The sequence below is a fragment of the Neoarius graeffei genome, chromosome 22 (assembly GCF_027579695.1).
Source record: "Neoarius graeffei isolate fNeoGra1 chromosome 22, fNeoGra1.pri, whole genome shotgun sequence".
Taxonomy (NCBI): domain Eukaryota; kingdom Metazoa; phylum Chordata; class Actinopteri; order Siluriformes; family Ariidae; genus Neoarius; species Neoarius graeffei.
The window spans coordinates 43,837,876-43,854,737 of NC_083590.1; the positions used below are offsets into that span (position 1 = coordinate 43,837,876).

General features: G+C 42.2%; 1 protein-coding gene across 1 annotated transcript in view; it reads right to left on the bottom strand.

Annotated features, from left to right (window-relative positions):
* Positions 1 to 15,873: 15,873 nt before the first annotated feature.
* iffo1a (intermediate filament family orphan 1a) overlaps positions 15,874 to 16,862 on the bottom strand; it is a 66,466-nt gene continuing 65,477 nt past the window's right edge. Inside the window, exon 10 of the mRNA XM_060904843.1 lies at positions 15,874 to 16,007. The gene's annotated coding sequence lies outside the window, so the exon portion shown is untranslated. The remainder of the gene's footprint in view (positions 16,008 to 16,862) is intronic.

Here is a 16,862-nt window from a genome sequence, read left to right on the forward strand (position 1 = left end):
GATGATGGGATTGCAGTGTCCTCACTTCTTGGCGTCGTTAGCTGAAACATACATGAAAATCAGCATATATAATATTAATTATATAAGCATATAGATACTGAAATGAATGTTTAAAGCATGTGTATTGACCTGTGAAAATACCTCTGGCGGGGTGCTGTGCCTTCTGCCGGCTTGAAGGGATACTTCTCCCTGTCCGTGCAGGGCTTGCCAGTGCTGCTACCATCATCATCAAATTCTTCCTCCTCTTCCCCCTCTGCTGTTTCAGGCTGGGTTACTTCACTTTTGCTCGCGTCTTCTTGGGTCCCATTTTCTAAACTTTAAACTGAAATTTTTTTAAATTTTCCCACAAAATATTCTTCAGTCGAAAGACAGATGCAGAATGCTGCAGACACACTGGTTTTATACCCACTCCTGGTATCACATGCAAGTTATGAGTGATTGTAATGTGCTAATCACATGCATCACACATGCTTCACAAGTGCGGCCCGAACTTGGAGTGCAGGAAACTGATAAAATGCAAGTCTCGCACACTCCACACTGACTGAACACGCACTGATCACGTGCCTCAGATATACACTTTCCACGGGCTAATGGCGCAATTTTTCCCACGCCTCAAGGAAGTCAGGTGTGCAACCTATACTTGACATGTATTTTGCCTGTACTCCTTCCCCAAACTTTCCCCCGGGTTCACCGTGACCCTGTGGCACGGCTGCGAGCTACAAAACCCTGCGTGCGTGTCCAAAATGCTTACGGCGGGTTGTGAGTGAGACTTTACCTTTCACTTTTGCTGGGACTTTCCTATCACAAATGACTCCCGAAATCCTTCTCCAACTGCTCCACCCTGCCTGCGCTCTCTTTCTCACCTCACTATCACAGCCCCCATTTTCCTGCACAGTTGACCCCAGGTACTTGAATTCACCAACTTTCTTTACGTCTACTCCTTGCATCTTCACTACACTCTCATCCCCATTCTCATTGATGCACATGTATTCTGTTTTGCTACTGCTCACCTTCATTCCTCTTCGTTCCAATGCATACCTCCATCTCTCCAAACCCAACTCAACCTCCTTTCTACTTTCACCACATATCACAATATCAGCCACAAACATCATGTTCCATGGTGACTCTTGCCTCACTTCGTCCGTCAAGCTATCTATCACTATGGCAAATAAGAAAGGACTCAAAGCAGATCCTTGATGAAGTCCCACCTTCACCTTGAACCATTCAGTCATTCCAACTGCACACCTCACTGCTGTTTCACTGTTCTCATACATGTCTCTAATATACTTCTCATTCACTCCACACTTTCTCATACAATACCATAACTCATCTCTCAGCACTCTATTGTATGCCTTCTCCAGGTCTACAAACACACAATGTAGCTTTCTCTGGCCTTCCCTGTACTCCTCCATTTAACATTCTAAAAGCAAAAATTGTATCCGACGTGCTCTTCCTTGGCATAAACCCGTACTGCTATCCACAGATTGCTACCTCTCTTCTCCATCTCGCCTCCAATACCCTTTCCCATAATTTCATGGTGTGGCTCATCAATTTTATCCCTCTGTAATTACTGCAGCTCTGTACATCTCCCTTATTCTTGTATATTGGGACTAGCACACTCTCCATTCATTTGGCATTTTCTCATTCTCTAGGGTCTTATTAAACAAACAATCTCGTTAGGAACTCCACAACCGTCTTACCCAAACATCTCCAAGCCTCAATTGGGATACCATCTGGTCCAACTGCTTTCCCAGTCTTCATTCTTTTTATGGCCGCCCTCACCTCATCCTTACTAACCAACTCTGCTTCCTGATTTGCTGTCTCAAACGAATCTGACCTTTTCTCTCTTGGATTCTCCTCATTTAATAAATCCTCAAAGTACTCTTTCCACCTTCTTAATACACTCTTCAAACATAATAATACCCTCAAAACAATACCAACACCATTTCTCTTTCTATCGACTCCATAATAAAACAACTTGCATCCACCTCCAATGTTCTTGGCTTTGCTTCCTTTTCACCTTGTCTCCTGCACACACAAAATGTCCAACTTCCTTCTTTCCATACCTGCTAACTCTCTCACTCTGCCAGTCAATGTTCCCACATTCAGTGTTCCTACCCTCAATTCTAAGCTCCTTCCCTTCCATATTTCATGCTTTCTCCTAACATGCCTCCCCCCTCTCTTTCTCCTTTTTGACGCAACAGTAGCATACTTTCCACCGGCACCCTGTTGACCAACAGTACCGGAGGCAGTTGTTGTTAACCCGGGCCCCGACCGATCCAGTATGGTATTTCTCTTTTCAATCTGTATGTTAGATTTGGCACAGTTTTATGCCGGATGCCCTTCCTGACACAACCCTCTCCAATTTATCTGGGCTTGGGACCGGCACCAAGAGTACGCTTATGCACCCCCAGTGGCTGGATTAGGAAGGCTGAAACATGACCCCCACTAAACAAGACTCACAAGTTGAAACATCAAGATTGGGCCAAGAAATATCTGAAGACAGATTTTTCAAAGGTTTTATGGACAGATGAAATAAGAGTGGCTCTTGAGGGACCAGATGGATGGGCCTGTGGCTGGATAACTAATGGACACGCAGCACCACTTCGACTTGGACACCAGCAAGGTGGAGGATGGGTACTGGTATGGGCTGCTATTATTAAGGATGAGCTAGTTGGACCATTTTGGGTTGAAGATGGACTTAAAATCAACTCCCAAACCTACTGCCAGTTTCTAGAAGATACATTCTTTAAGCAGTGGTACAGGAAGAAATCTGCATCATTCAAGAAAGCCATGATTTTTACGCAGGACAATGGACCATCACATGCATGGCAAGCCAGCAAAGGCCTTAAAGATGACAGAGTAATGACATGGCCCCCTTCCTCACCTGACCCTGTTGGCATGCCTACTTAGATCAAAAGGTGCAGGCGACCTGCTTGGTACCTTGTATAGTGAAGGCTACTTCAGAGGGCAGAGCCTTTTCTTACAGAGCCCCACAGTTATGGAACAGCCTTCCAAGTAGTGTTCAGGAATCAGACACAGTCTCAGTGTTTAAGTCTAGGCTGAAAACATATCTGCTTAGTCAAGCCTTTGGTTAATGGTGTTTATGAGGTAAAGGTGTAGATCTGGAGGGTCCTCAGACATAGAGTGTTTTGGTTAACTGGGATGTATGGATGCTGTCAGTCCCCACTTGCTTGCTCACTCGAGTTTGTTGATGGTGTAGTGGCTGGCTGCTTTATGTCCCGGGGCTCCCTCATGCCTGTGTTACCTTCTGGCTCTCCCCTTTTAGTTATGCTGTCATAGTTAATTGCCGGAGTCCCTGCTTGTAGTCAGTGCAATATGTATACTGTTCCTACTTATTCAGGTGAGATTGGGCATACCTAACAACCTGTGTTTTCTCCCTCTTCCCCCCCCCAAATCTGTCCCTCTGAGTTACATGTCGGTCCTGGGATCGAGACGCTGACCTCTTCTGCTCCTCAGACCTGCCTGATCCATCCTGGTGCCCTGTGTCTGGTTGGAGTCTCATCGCATTGCTCCCCATGTGGACAGTTGGGGGTCGCGCCTGGAGGACACTCTGGACTCTTGCAGTGGTGCTTTTGTGGCTGGGGACTGTAGTTGACTTGCTGACTTTGGGACTATGGTTGTTGTGAACAGTTTTGTGCTCGGGTTTCCGTCAGTGGGGGGTTTATAGCATCAACGAAGCTGACTTTATGTTAGGACTGTTAATGTTAGTCATGTTGTCTGTTGTTGCCCGGATGGGGATGGGTTCCCTATTGAGTCTGGTTCCTCTCGAGGTTTCTTCCTCATGTCGTCTGAGGGAGTTTTTCCTTGCCACCGTCGCCACAGGCGTGCTTGTTGGGGATAGATTAGGGATAAAATTAGCTCATATTTTAAATTGTTCAAATTCTGTAAAGCTGCTTTGTGACAATGTTTATTGTTAAAAGCGCTATACAAATAAACTTGACTTGACTATTGAGAAGTTGTGCAAATTCTTAAATGTGAGATTTACAGTGAGGGAAGACAATACACCACTCTGAACAGCATTTGGGAGGCCATGGTTGCTGCTGCACAAAAAGTTAATTGTCAACAAACCAAAAAACTAACAGACTCCATGGATGGAAGGCTCATGGCAGTTATTAAAAAGAAGGGTGGTCACTGAATATTTTTGAAATGCCAAAAATGTTTATTTGTTAATCCTGAATTGTCTATTTGTTACACTTACTCTAAAAATTAAAATAAACAAGTGAGATGAGAAAATTTTAGCTTTTCATTTAGTTGCATAAGGCCACTCATTTTTTATTTTTAGGTTCACGGATTTTTTCAACACATTTTAGAGTATGTCGGTCGAAATAAAAATAAAAATAAAAAAAAGTGTCAATGTCTGTTTTTTCTTTTTTTTCAAATGGCAAATTTTCAATGTCGGGATTAGAAAATAAAATAAATTACACACACACACACACACACACATATATATATATATATATATATATATATATATATATATATATATATATATACACACACACACAGGGGTTAAATTGGGATTGGTTATGTGGGGGGGCTCTGCCTTGTACCCGCCCCTGCCCCCGCCGCCCTGCCCCAATATACTTTTTGGAAAATAACCCTCTAATTTGATAACCATATCATATTGCACAGAGATATACACCTTATCTGTGTGTTGTAGGCCTATGTGTGTCTTGTAGTGCCCCCCTACACATTATGGCAGTTTGAATGTAGATTGGTTGGCCAATGTAACAGATTGTACAGGTTGTTGTACATTGGTTTGAAGGAAATGATTAGTGGGGGGTCTGGGGGTCCTCCCCCAGAAGTTTTTTATTATCATACATGTTATTTGCTGAATTCTGGTGCATTTTAATAAGTTGTTAGCTGACTTTACAGAGATAGGTTGAGCAATATCATGTTAAATCTTGTCACATGCCTACAGGTGAAAAATGTGAAGGAGAAATGTTCAGTGAGAAAATTTGAAGGCTTGCACAATCTTAAACCAAAACAGTTGATTTATTTTGGAGGATAAATGTTAAATATGCCAAAACACTGTCAGTCAAATTGTCAATCAAATATATTCATGCAGTGAATGCAACCAAATACAAACAACACTATAACATTGGAAGCATTTATTATTATTGTTATTATTATGTATTCAATTATTTATTTGGCATGTGGTGCTTTTTGTATTGTCTAGAACATACATAAGATGAGCATATTATAGCAGCAAAATAGAAGCACAATCATTTGATTGCAGCAAAAGTTTTGCTGCATTCAAATGATTGTGCTTCTATTTTGCTGCTATAATATGCTCATCTTATGTATGTTCTAGACAATACAAAAAGCACCACATGCCAAATAAATAATTGAATGCATAATAATAACAATAATAATTACACTAATAATACACTAATAATATTAACAATAAATAATAATAAATTAACATTAAATTAAATATTAACAATAAATAATAAAACACTAATAATATTAACAATGCAGTGAACATAATCGTCATATTTTTTATTATTAAAAACAAAATATCAAATAATACTGAAGAGGGGAAAAAATAATACTGATCTAAATATGTTGTGTTTTTATTTTTAGACAGTATGTGTTTTGCTAAACACATACTGTCTAAAAATAAAAACACAACATATTTAGATCAGTATTATTTTTTCCCCTGGAAATTGAACTCGCCAAATGCACAGACAGTTCGTTCAAGCACCTCTGATGGATTAGGATCGTATGCAGGTAAAAGGGGAGACGGTGTACGGAGAAAATTATAAACAAGTCACAACGCTGAAACACAAGCCCAAAAACCCGCAAACCACGACTTCTGATTTTTTTTTAAAGCGAGCTCACAAAAAAAGAAACCCCAAAGTCGCTTATAAAAAGCGGAATTGGCAACCCACGCAGTGCTCCAGAAACCAGAATCTCTGATCGCAAGTTCTGTTCTAAATAGCTTTGACAGGTCGTCTTGTTATCAGGAAAACTATGATCTATCTCATAAAAGTCATGGGTTTATTGATTAATAAAATGATATTTAATTATTCAGAACTGAAAATTGTGAAAAGGGTTTGTTGCTTTTGATGTGTGAGTGATCATATGCCATCCGCTCCGAGCTTATGTGCCGGGGCTCAGCCCCGGACAGCCCCGGCCCAATTTAACCCCTGTATATATATATATATATATATACACACACGGGCGGCACGGTGGTGTAGTGGTTAGCGCTGTCGCCTCACAGCAAGAAGGTCCGGGTTCGAGCCCCGTGGCCGGCGAGGGCCTTTCTGTGCGGAGTTTGCATGTTCTCCCCGTGTCCGCGTGGGTTTCCTCCGGGTGCTCCGGTTTCCCCCACAGTCCAAAGACATGCAGGTTAGGTTAACTGGTGACTCTAAATTGACCGTAGGTGTGAATGTAAGTGTGAATGGTTGTCTGTGTCTATGTGTCAGCCCTGTGATGACCTGGCGACTTGTCCAGGGTGTACCCCGCCTTTCGCCCGTAGTCAGCTGGGATAGGCTCCAGCTTGCCTGCGACCCTGTAGAAGGATAAAGCGGCTACAGATAATGAGATGAGATGAGACACACACACACACACACACAGTCACTACAGTTATACTTAACACAAATATCAAAATAGCAAATATTCAATAGCAGTGTACATGAGCTATCAATATTTGATATGTAAATACATGTATTTCATAGAATCAGTGTATATATATATATATATATGTCTATAGACATTCAGTCATTCCATCTACAGACTAGTACTACATGCAAGCTTGTGTTTAAAACCAGCACTAGATAGGATTGCTACCATCACCAATACAAGAAAAAAACCTACCATACCTGTATATTTACCTTATATTATCCAAATTATGTTTTCCTAAATATCAATATTTCATATTAAAATCATGAATAATATCAAAAATATTTTACCGGAGTTATATTGAAGATTTAATGTGTTTATTTTAAATATAAAACTGATTTAGCAGTATGGACTCAAGGCATTTTTAATTAGGGGATGAAATCACCTGCAGATTTGGGAGAAACCGGATGGGGGTATTTCTAAATTCTATTCAGAAAATAAAAAGTTGGACATAATGTCCCCTTACGACGGCCTATCCTGGCCGGTCTGGGGCATTTGCCCTGCTATAATATATTAAACATTATAATATTTACTGAGCGATAATACGTTGAATTATTGCCACGCTTTCATATTTAGACCATCTAGGTCTAATTTGTATTAGAAAAATATAATGCTTGTACTAAGTTATAGATATATAGTGAATGGTTTTGATCACTGATTAGTATTCCCAGGCAGTACTTACTTCTGTGAAGGCAAGTGGTCGTATGAGCGTGATGCTGCCATGAGCACATCGAGTGCTGACGGATGTCTGACGTCCAGTTCACATTCGATAGTGCCTGTGCTGTCTCCGTCTTCTTCAAGCTCAACAGTAATATAGGAGCAGTCAAAGTCTCTGACTAATGCCGCTTTTCCACTACAAACGCGGCTGAGCCGTGCCGTGCTGAGTCGAGCTGAGTCGAGCTGAGCGGGGCTGTTGGAGTTGCATTTCGACTACATCCGCGCTGAACCGTGCTGGCTGGAAGTGGGTGGACACATTGGGTGGAGTTAGCGAAAGTGGGTGGACGTCACGTGATGTCGTTAAGCAGCGCAAACAGTGACATCAGTGAGCTTTTAAGCGGTAGTCTCACGACCCGAATAGTAAACAATAAACATGGAGGACATGGAGTCGTTAGTGTTACTGGTCTTGGTGCTGTGGCTTGTTGTCACCGACAACGCCAACAGATACTGGCAAGAGCGTATAGATGAGGTGAGGCGCATAAGGCTTCAGAAATTCTCGTAATTTGTAATTATTCCTCTTCCGGGTTTGCGGTGTTTACAGATCCCAGCGTGCTCGCGGGGCGTGTGTGGGCATGTGAGGACACTCCTCCTCACCAATCAGTGCACAGGGGAGTGTCTGCTCACGCCCCCAGCCTCACTCGGCTCGCTTTGGCTCGCTTCAGCCCCACTCCAAAACGGTGCGAGTTTTAGGGGCTAAGCAGGGCTGAAGTGAGCCGAGTCGTGCTGTTCTTTGGTAGTCGAAACGCGAGCCGTGTCGGGCTGAAGTGAGCTGAAGCGAGCTGAAGTGAGCTGAAAAAGGGTAGTGGAAAAGGGCCATATGGTTACCACTGGCATGTCGAGCACTGCTCTAGTACCGGTATCGGATCTACCCTCCTTCATGGAAGCGTACACACATTTTATCATTTCTTTGCTTACATTTAATTCTTGCGATATGTATTCACCAACGTTCTGTCCACTTAACAAATCCACTCGATGAAACGATTTGCGATCTCCGCATGAAATGCTGACATAACGATCAGAACTGACTGAAGCCATTTTGCCATCACGCTGGTGAATTCGATAAGCAACTTCCCAATGGTAATTGCCAGTATCCCAGTCGGAAATTTACAACGAACAGTGTAACAACATGTTATTCCCCAGTGTTAACTGGGAAAGGCTTTTTTTCTGATACCGACCTTGACCCTTTGCAAGTCATCTGCGGTTAGATTGTTGCACACCGTGACCATGGTAGGATATGTACCGAACGCAAATGTATACTCGTATTACCAGTGGGAATTTTCCCACCGAATGCAGTAGATCTATTAGTACTGGGTATATAATGCTGTTACAAGGAAGCTATTACGTTGTCAAAAAAAATCATTAATCTACTAATTGCAAGTTTCGGCGGTTCAAATAAAAATAAAAGTACACATAGACTTTTTATTTTTTCAGCGGTAGTTTTTATCTCACGTCGGCGGATCCGTGAACCTAAAAATAAAAAATGAGTAGCCTAATTGTGCACACTTATATATTCCCCTGAGAAAGCCTAAATGTCAGTAAAGCTGTTGAAAACAACACTAGCCAGACTACAAACATGGACACTCAGAACTACAACTCCCAGAAAGCACAGCGCCCCCTGTCACCGGCTTATTGATGTCAGCTGTCACTAATTATCAGTCACGCTACTTAAGCTCCTCACTCACGCACCTTCAGTGTGAAGTATTGTTCTGTGCTTCACTAGTTTATACTGAGCCTTTCATTTCTGCCTGACTCTTGCATTTCTGACTCTCACTTTATCTCTTCATTTATGTTTCCTGTCTTGCCTGTATTGCTCCATTTTCTGATCGACCGACCCTTGCCTGCTTTCTGACTATGCTTCCTGTCTTACGATTTGGCTTTGTCACCAGTTTGCAACCCGCTCTCCCCTGCACATACATCCGTAAGTGGCTACACTCTGACAGGATACTTCGCCTATCATGGATGTAGCAGAAGAGGTGAAGCAAACTGCATTGCACATTCAGGGATGACTTCTAAGACATCAACAGATGCTTGCAGACCTCAAAACCCGAATGGCGAAAATCACAACAGTGATGTCGCAGGCCCTCCTAACGCATCCTGAGTCTTCTCACAGTCCTGCGCTGCAACTCCCCGTTCTGGAAAAGTATTCCAGGAATGCTCTCACCTGTAAGGGATTCTTACTTCAGTGCTTCATGTACTTTTCCACTATGCCCAATCTCTCCGATGAACACAAAATCGGTAAGTTTCTGTCATTTCTCACTGGCAAGGCGTTACAATAGGCGAGCACCATATGGAAAAATGGCAGTGAGCATACAACTTTGTATGAACGTTTCCTCACATTGTTCAAGAGAGTGTTTGACCACGAAATCGAAGTCAGGGAAAGTTTGCTCATCATATCGTAAGGTTTCAGAGGAGTCACTGAGTATGCTCTGGACTTCAGAACGCTAGCAGCTGCCAGTGGATGGAATGATCCAGCATTGAAGGCTGTATTTAGCTAAAGTCTTCATCCAGCGATCTTCAGTGAACTGGCATGTAAGGATGAACAACTAACGCTGGACTCCCTCACTGACCTAGCTATACGCCTAGATCAGGGGTGTCAAACCTGATCCATAAAGGGCCTTGTGGCTGCAGGTTTTCATTCCAGCCATGCAGCAGCACACCTGACTTGGCTCATTCAATCAACTGAACTGTCTTCACACAGTCAAATACTTGCAGCCACACTCACCCTTGATTAAAGGGTGGGTGTGTCAGTTGATTGAATAAGCCAAATCAGGGTGCTGCTGCATGGCTGGAATGAAAACCTGCAGCCACACGGCCCTTTATGGATCAGGTTTGACACCCCTGGCCTAGATCATCTATTGACCCACCGACCCTCGATAAGGGAAAACCTCAAACCTGTCCAAGCTTCTGAAGACAACACACCAATAGAGGTTGCTGAATGTGAAAGATGGAGAAGAGAGGGTCTGTGTTTTTACTGCGGGAGTTCCGAGCATCTGATTAGCCGCTGTCCTATCAGTCCGTCCTGTGCCAGCTCAGCTGAAGGTCCAGCCCGCATGGTGAGTCCAGTGAGAAAATTCAATACGAAATCCTTTAAAGTTCCAGTATTACTAAAATTGGCATCCTCCACACACGTTCTGTCTGCTTTTGTCGACTCAGGTGCAGAGGGGAACTTCATCAACAGCACGATCATCCAGAAGTTCGACCTGCCCACAACCCCTCTGCAAAGTTCACTCAGCATTAGAACCATAGATGGAGGGCCCATACCGGTAGGTGATGGTCTTGTCACCACTCGCACTGCTCCCACTCAAATACAGGTGGGAGCACTACACTTGGAACTCGTCTCCCTCTATGTGACCACAACCATAAACCATGACCTCATTCTTGGTTACTCCTGGCTACAGCTTCACAATCTACTTACCTCTTGGCAAAATAAGGAAATTCTCCAGTGGTCACCCACCTGCTTTCAGAATTGTCTCTCTCATCCCCAAATCAATCTTTCTTGCCTGAAGAAAACTACAACTAAAAAAAGCTCTGCTACCGGATTACTTGGATAATCTTAGTCAGAAAGAAGCAAAGGATAGGTATACGCTGAAATTTAGTTTTAGTAGTTATGATCTGTACAAAATTCCGTGAAATGACTGGAGTGATGGCGCAGATTTGTGGCCCAGCATTAGCTACATGTTGGAATATACCTTCTTTTTCCCCAAGAGTCCAGACACGGAAGAACCGTTAAAAAAAAAAACTACAAGAGCAAGAAAATCTTCTTTGTGTAAAGACTGTTCCCAAAAGCTGATGTCTGGAAACAGAATGTTGTGAAAGCCAAAGAATTTACTCTCAAAGGACTCCTAACTGAACTGTGGTCTAAATGGTATTCCTGGGCCTCCATGTCTCAGCAATTCCACAGACATCTAGTTACAGAGCTATTTACACTATCATTTATACAGTGATGCTTATTATTGTTAAAACAATCTCTGAAATGTTATTATTTGTAAAATAATATCTTGTTCTAGACTTTCAAACAATATTGTAAGATTTTATCTAATAGTGGATGGTACAATAATTACATATGCTAACAGAATCAGCACATTCCAGTTGTAGCTATAGTCACATAGTAACTATAATCACTCTTGAAAGAAAGAAAGCACAACTTTATTCATCACACACTTGTGAAATTCCTCTCTGCATTTAACCCATCTGAAGCAGTGAACACACGCATGCACAATGAGCACACACACGTACCCAGAGCAGTGGGCAGCCATGCTAACAGCACCCGGGGAGCAGTTGGGAGTTAGGTGCCTCACTCAAGGGCACCTCAGCCCAAGGCCATCCTAAATTAACCTAACCGCATGTCTTTGGACTGTGGGGGAAACTGGAGCACACCCACGGGGAAAACATGCAAACTCCACACAGTAAGGCCCCGCCGGCCACTGGGCTCGAACCCAAAACCTTCTTGCTGTAAGGCGACCGTGCTAACCACTTACACCACCATGCCGCCCTTGTTATTATAATTTCAGTAAATGGTTAATGTTCAGTTCATTTATTCTCTATTCAAAAGGCACAACTGAGTCACACATGGCTCGTGTGGATAAGGTGCCATACCATAAATCCGGGGACCCGGATTCGATTCTGACCCGTGGTCATTTCCCAATCCCTCCCTGTCTCTACACTGTCCTATCTCATAAAAAGGTGAAAAAAGCCCCCAAAAAAGAACAACAACTTTATTCGTCACATGCTTGTGATTTCTCTTTGCATTTAACCCATCTGAAGCAATGAACACACACACATATCCAGAGCAGTGGGCAGCCATGCTAACAGCGCCTGGGGAGCGGTTGGGAGTTAGGTGCCTCGCTCAAGGGCACCTCAGCCAAAAGCCATCCCATATTAACCTAACCACATGTCTTTGAACTGTGAAGGAAACCAGAGCACCTAGAGGAAACCCACACAGACATGGAGAGAACATGCAAACTCCACACAGAAAGGCCCCTGCCGGTCACTGGGCTCGAACCCAGAACGTTCTTGCGGTGAGGTGACCATGCTAACCACTTACATCACCATGCCGCCCAAGGTCCTAGTCTTGCTACATGGCCCACTTTCTCTTGAGATTCAGTTCATGGACAGATGTCCTAACATTTTCCTTTAGATTTCGCTGGTATAATTCAGAATTCATTGTTCCATCAATGATGGCAATCCATCTTGGCCCAGATGCAGCAAAACAGGCCCAAACCATGATACTACCACCATCATGTTTCACAGATGGGATAAGGTTCTTATACTGGAATACAGTGTTTTCCTTTCTCCAAACATAATGCTTCTCATTTAAACCAAAAAGTTTTCTATTTTGGTCTCATCCATCCACAAAACATTTTTCCAATAGCCTTCTGGCTTGTCCATGTGATCTTTAGCAAACTGCAGATGAGCAGCAATGTTCTTTTTGGAGAGCAGTGGCTTTGTCCTTGCAACCCTGCCATGTACACTATTGTTGTTCAGTGTTCTCCTGATGGTAGACTCATGAACATTAACATTAACCAATGTGAGAGAGGCCTTCAGTTGCTTAGAAGTTACCCTGGGGTCCTTTGTGACCTCGTTGACTATTACACGCCTTGCTCTTGGAGTGATCTTTGTTGGTCGACCAGTCCTGAGAAGGGTAACAATGGTCTTGAATTTCCTCCATTTGTACACAATCTGTCTGACTGTGGATTGGTGGAGTCCAAACTCTTTAGAGATGGTTTTGTAACCTTTTCCAGCCTGATGAGCATCAACAACACTTTTTCTGAGGTCCTCAGAAATCTTTTGTTTGTGCCATGATACACTTCCATAAACATGTGTTGTGAAGCTCAGACTTTGATAGATCCCTGTTCTTTAAATAAAACAGGGTGCCCGCTCACACCTGATTGTCATCCCATTGATTGAAAACACCTGACTCTAATTTCACCTTCAAATTAACTGCTAATCCTAGAGGTTCACATACTTTTGCCACTCAGATATGTAATATTGGATCATTTTCCTCAATAAATAAATGACCAAGTATAATATTCTTGTTTCATTTGTTTAACTGGGTTCTCTTTGTCTACTTTTAAGACTTGTGTAAAAATCTGTTGTTGTTTTAGGTCATATTTATGCAGAAATCTAGAAAATTCTAAAGGGTTCACAAACTTTCAAGCACCACTGTGTGTGTGTAATTATTTATATATATAAGTTTATGCCTATAATATGAAAAGACAGGATTTCAGAAAATATTCATTAAATGTACGTGTGTACAACTTAAGTACGTAAACTATTTAAACTTGACCGTGCAATCCATATGTAAAAGTGCAATAACACATTGCAATTTCTATTATTTAATCAAGTCAAGCTTTAAATTCGTTAGTTTTCTCATGAGTATATGGTCACATGGTCAGGAGCATGATACTTTTTTTTTTTTTTGCTGAAATTGCATTGGATTTTCAAGAATACCAAATTTCTTGTGTAAATGCACACATGAAAGATTTACAATTAAATCAATCTGTATCCAGCTTGATAAATGAGGACCATTGTGTGCCTGTGTTAAATGTTCACTGGAGTTGTAGCCAATTATGTCATTTGTATCTTATGGTAAACTATCTGTATTTACCTTCATGAAATATTCTCTTGATTGTTAACTTTGTCACAGATACACATACCTCCTGGAGGGTTTCCTTGATCTGACCAGCTGTTGGGAAGGGGTTTTTCTTCACCAGGGAGAGAATTCTTCTGTCATCTACCACAGGTGTTCTGGGCCTTTTGTTGTTGTTGAGCTCACCAGTGCATTCTATATTTTTAAGACTGTCCCAAATAGTTGATTTTGCCATGCCTAATTTTCTTTCTCTCTGATGAGTTTGTTAACAGCAATGGATTCCAAATGCTACACACAAAATCTACTCTCGACCATTCATATGCTTATTTGTAAGTGAAATAATGAGGGAATAACACACACCTGGCCATGGAACAGCTGAGCAGACAGTTTTTCAATTACTTTTGGTGGGGGAGCAAATATAAAAAATATACTGTAATTCTGGCGGCATGGTGGTGTAGTGGTTAGCACTGTCGCCTCACAGCAAGAAGGTCCTGGGTTTGAGCCCAGCGGCCGGCTAGGGCCTTTCATGCAAACTCCTGTGTGGAGTTTGCATGTTATCCCCATGTCTGCGTGGGTTTCCTCCGGGTGCTCCAGTTTCCCCCACAGTCCAAAGACATGCAGGTTAGGGTTAACTGGTGGCTCTAAATTGACCGTAGGTGTGAGCGTGAATGGTTGTTTGTGTCTATGTGTCAGCCCTGCGATGACCTGGCGACTTGTCCAGGGTGCACCCTGCCTCTCACCCATAGTCAGCTGGGATAGGCTCCAGCTTGCCTGCGACCCTGTAGAACAGGATAAGCAGCTACAGATGATGGATGGATACTGTAATTCTTCCACCATTAACCTGATTTGGATGGAACTTCCCTCAAATTAAAGTTTGCACTTTGAGCTCCTTTGGGTTTCAGTATTTAATTTGATCTCCATTATTCATGATAGACAGCTGAAATAACATTAAAACAACCCACTGTAGCCTCAGATTTCTGTTCTTGCTTGATAAGAGTGGAACGTGATGTGGTCTTCTGCTGTTGTAGCCTCAAGGTTCGATGGACAAGGTGCATTCTATGTCAGGAGTGGTGATGTGAGTTACTATAGCCTTTCTGTCAGCTGTGTAGGTCCCCCTTGTGCCACTATAAGAGTTCGGAGCTGTTGAGGCATGGACTCCACAAGACCGCTGATGGTGTGGTGTGGTATCTGGCACCAAGATGTTAGCAACAGCAGATCCTTTAAGTCTTGCAAGTTGTGAGGTGGGGCCTCCATGGATTGGACTTGTTTGTGCATCTATGGGATGTGCTGGACAATCAGATTAGAATCTGGGGAAGTTGGAGGCCAAATCAATACAATGTGGACAAGGTGATGTTTCTCAAACCATTTTTGAACAATATTTGCAGTGTGGCAGGGTACGTGATCCTGCTGAAAGAGGCTACTGGCATTAGGGAATACTGTTGCCATCTTCAAGGAATGTTTCCAAAATCTTGTGGAGTTCATGCTCATGGCTGTTTTGACAGCAAAGACAGGTCATACGCTGTATTAGTATAGTGTTTCTAACAAAGTGTTCAGTGAGTGTATAGTCACTGTGCACACATACTCAATTTAGATCCAAGATTCTTTTATTGCCACACAACAGTGTTTGGTGTAACTGGGTTCAAGCACAACTCAGCCAATGATAAGTAGTACACTATACAAACTGCAAGAGAAGAAAACAGGACAACACATGCATGAAATGTGGATTAATACATCACTGCAAGTTTCACTGCATAGTAAATGTGCAAAAGTTGCAGCAGTATAGATGACTTGAAACCAGAAGCAACAGTAGTGACTGGAGTTAATGTGTAACAGCAACGATTATACAACAATACCATCAGAATTAGGAGTGCAGATATAATAGTGCAGCCCAGTTTGTGGACGAAAAAAAACCCCACTCATGGCAGTAGAGATTAAGAGAAACCAGGAACTTTTCACCAGCATCTGAAGAGCAGTTTTGAGTTGAGTTCTCTGCTGGCAAGGAGAAAGAAGGAAACTCTTTCTAAAGTGGCTTGTTTTTGTCATCAAGAGTCTGTATGACAGATATAGGGAGAAAATATAAAAGTCTATACAGACAGTAAACCAATGTCATGATTGCAACATACAATTGAATGGAATTACTTAATTTATTTATGCCATTTCCAAAAAGTTGGGACACACTGCAAACTGTAAATAAAACAAGGTAAGGATTTGCAAATCATGAAAACCCTATACTTTATTGAAAATAGTACAAAGACAATATATTGATTGTTGAGGCTGAGAAATTTTATTGTTTTTTGAAAGATATATATATACTCATTTTAAATTTGATCCCAGCAACACATTTTTGTCACTAACATAATAGGGTATAAAAGAGCATCTCAAAGAGGCAGTCTTTCAGAAGTAATGACGGGGAGGGGTTCACCACTCTGTGAAAGAGTACATGGGCAAAAAGTGCAACAATTTAAAAAAAATGTTCCTCAATGTAAAATTGCAAAGAATTTGGGAATCACATCATCCCAAATATATAATACTACCATTAAAAGATTCAGAGAATCTGGAGAAATTGCTGTACACAAGAGACAAGGCTGAGAACCAACACTGGATACCTGTGATATTTGGACCCTCAGGAGAGACATGATTCCATAGGGGAAATCGCTTGCATGGGCTCAGGAACACTTCTGAAAACTATCTTCTGTGAAAACAGTTCATTACTGTATCCACAAATGCAAGTTAAAACCATATATAAACAATATCCAGAAACACTACTGCCTTCTCTGGGTCTGACATCATTTACGATGGACTGCTGCAAAGTGGAAAACTGTCCTGTGGTCTGACTAATCAAAAGTAGAAATTCTTTTCAGAAATCATAGACACCGCGTCCTCCAGGCTAAAGAGAAGAGGGACC